Consider the following 3,710-nt stretch of genomic DNA (forward strand, 5'->3'; position numbering starts at 1 on the left):
ATTTCTGGGAAATAGGAGAGTGTGCAAAGACAGAAAAAAATTAGCACTTGAAGCTGGTCTAGGCTATGAGAAGTGAGGATGCAGGGGACAATGGTGGTATAGTTCAATCATAAATCATAAATACAAGTAAAAGCCAATCACGATATGAGGAGAAATGGGTTGGTTCCCTTGTTTTCAGTCTTATTTTGTGATGCTGGGGATCATGGCCAAACTGTCAGAATATCCATGGAGAAAATATCCAGAGCAACAAGAATAGAGCTAGGTAGCCTACAGCAGTTCCCTTCTTATATAAAGAAAAGCAGGAAGCCAATTTCAAAGTGTGAAATCAGCTTCGACTTTGGTTTTCAGCGAACTTCTAACTTCCACCACCACCTTGCCACTGGTGGGAAAGAGCTAGGTATAGCTGATTCAAAGCACAGTGCAAGAACTATGAATTGGTGGTAGGGAAGTAAAATTAATTTCACTATGAACACTGCATACATTGCCAAAGCACGGTGGGCGCTACCTGGGTGCTACACTCTGCCAACTAGACGCAGCATCTATCTGGCAGAGAAATGCAGTGACTGAAGGGATTTGTGGCTAAGTGGGCCCACCCAGCCTCATGACATGTGAGTGCCAAAACTTGTGTATTGCCATTCGCTGTTATGTGATCAGAGATTGGGAGTAATTGGTATCTCTGCAAAATGTAATGTGTTTGCAATTTGGAAATGCTAAATATTAAACTGAAGGTGCCAGTTAAAGTGACATTTGATAACTTTGGAATCTCCAAGGTAAAAAAAAAAAAAAAAGAAAAAATGGGTCATGGAAGGTGTTTTTGTTACGTAGACAATAGATTGGTGGTTCCTTTACTTGCCTTTGCCAAAGAAATGTTTATATTACAGATTCCTGAGCCCTGCCTCTTGGCATTTCTGGATTGATAGGCCCGAGATTCAGAATCTATTTTTTGTAATCCCAGGTGATTCTGATGGGCAGTTTTGAGAACCTTGAAAATAGATGACCTGAAGGAGGCCTACAGTTTATATATAGAATTAGAAGACAGATGTTTAAGAAGAAAAATATTCATTATACTTTAGGGTTATGTAGTACCTTGGCCCCAAATGACAGAAGGTCATTGAGTTGAAGTTCTTAGAAGGCCTATTCTGGCCCAACACAAGGAGGAACCCTCTAAATTTAGAGTTCAGAAGGCCAGTGACAAACCAAGCATGATGATCAATAGGGTGATAACTGTGGGGGCAGATCGTTATTATATATGTAGACATATACAGTGGAATAGTGGTTTTTGGTGTCAATGCGTATCTTTTTGTCACTGGGTTTGTCCAACAGAACAATTTTATCAACAGAGCAATTAATCTTTAACCCACGCCAACCTACTTTCTGCCTCTACTGTCCTGCTAACCCTGCCCTTACTATGTCACTAATACCCTCCCTATTGCCAAATCAAAAAAATACATTTTAATATTTGTTGAGTGCTTTCTGTTTACCAGGTACTATTCTGTGCAATTTAGGTGTTGCATTTAATTCTTGTAAAAAACCAATGAAATAAATAATATTCTTATCAAATTTATGCATGTAGAATCTGAGGCACGGTGAGGACAAATTATTTTCTCAAGGTCCCATAACTAGTAAGGAGTTCAATTGGTATATGATTCCAAGAAACCAAATTCTGGAGTCAGAGCTCATACTTGATCCACTACACAACCCTTCGTACCAGGCCTCCATGCGACATTTGGCATGGCTGACCTCTCTCTGAAACACACTGAGCTTCTGTGACACCACAATTTCAGGGTCTTTCCCTTCCTTTTCCATCACTCAGTCCTCGTTTCCTTTACTAGCTCCTACTCCCCTAGCACCGTAATGGCTTATTGTATCTCGTCCTCATTCCGCCCTTCCTGTTAGTACTCTTATCTATCCTCATGATCTTTCAATGCCATCTATATCCATAGGACTGGGACATTTTTCTCTCTAGTCCAGGCTACATTTATGAGATGGTGTAAGTATATTTGGAATTCCTACATCAGTGCTTCATAGGCAGCTCACAATTAAGCTGTTAAAAAAATTGATTTCTAACTTCTTCAGAAAATGAGATGAGGAAGAACTTGAGAATGGTTCTTGACACAGTTCTTTCTCAGCACCCCTGCATCCAGTTCTTCACCAAGTCTGGTCCATTCTACTTCCACACTGTTGGGAATCTGTTCACTTCTTTCTAATCCATTGCCACTGGTCTGACACAGCTCCATCTCATTAGACTATTGTAAGAATGCATTCATTGGCTCTTTGCCTAGATTCTTTTTTTGTCTCCTGGGATCGAGCCCCGTGTTGGGCTCCCTGCTCCAAGGGGAGCCTGCTTCTCCCTCCCCCACTCCCCTTGCTAGTGTTCCCTCTCTCACTGTGTCTCTCTCTGTCAAATAAATAAAATCTTAAAAAAAAAAAAAGTGAGTGGATCTCCTCACAGAACAGTTAGTTCCGGATGTTGTCCCCCTCTCTTTCTTGAATATGTTCCTCCAGGTTTAGGCTGGGGCTGTTGTTGCATAAACATTTTTTTGTTATCGCAAAACATTTTATCTTAGAGTTATCCGTATTTTAACTATTTTCTTATTTCAGATAATTTAAGTTCCTACTGTTCAAAAAATTAATGGACTGTTTTTAGCGCAGTTTCAGGTTGACAGAAAAAATGAGCAAAAAATCAGAATTCACATATATTCCCTCTTCCCTCTCCCCACAGTTCCCCCTATTATTAGGCTCTTGCATTACTGTGGCACACTTCTTACAATTGATGAACCAATATTGATAAATCGATGTTAACTAAAGTCCATTATTTACATTAGAGTTCACTGTTTGCATTGGAGAGTCCTACGGGTTTTGTTTTTTTTTTTTTTAGATTTTATTTATTTATTTGAGAGAGAGAGAATGAGAGAGAGCAAGCACATGAGAGGGGGGAGGGTCAGAGGGAGAAGCAGACTCCCTGCCAAGCAGGAAGCCCGATGCGGGACTCGATCCAGGGACTCCAGGATCGTGACCTGAGCCAAAGGCAGTCGCTTAACCAACTGAGCCACCCAGGCGCCCTGAGTCCTACGGGTTTTGACAGATGCATAGTGTCATGTTTCTGCCATTATGCTATCCTACAGAATAGTTTCACTGCTCATAAATTCCCTGTGCTTCACCTTTTCATCCCCCGGTCCTGCCCCCTGAACCTTTGGCAACTACTGATCTTTTTATTCTCTGCTTACCTTTTTGCCAACCCTGCCTGCCTGCCTAACTCCACACACACACTCACCCTCCAGGCACCATCACATAATATCTCCAAACACAGGCTTTGGAGACAAATTGCCCTGGCTTGATGTTTTCCTTCTCCTTCCTAGAATTTTGGAGTTTTGAGAAATCTTAGAGATGATTTAGTCCAACGATTGTTGTCCTTCAATATTTTTTGTACTATTTATTCTCTTTTTTTTTTTTTTTTTTTTTTACTGGAGATGGGAAGAGGTAGGAGACTCTGAACCAACATGACCTTTTCGTTTGTAAATACAAAAGTGAACAGAACTATAAATGACAGAACTAGAGGCACAATGCCCTCGTAGTGTAGTCCTGTAAATCAGACCTCTCATTGCCCCGCTTGGACCAGCTGCATTTCGGCCTGTGTTTTCAGCATGCCCCAGTCCATGCATACTTGAAGTGGGGAAGTTAAGAGGACCAAGGCCCAGTATCTATTATGT

Source organism: Mirounga angustirostris, unplaced genomic scaffold (assembly GCF_029215605.1).
Source record: "Mirounga angustirostris isolate CCGP_5_RB_7025 unplaced genomic scaffold, mMirAng1.0.hap1 SCAF_11, whole genome shotgun sequence".
In the NCBI taxonomy this organism is placed as follows: Eukaryota; Metazoa; Chordata; class Mammalia; order Carnivora; family Phocidae; genus Mirounga; species Mirounga angustirostris.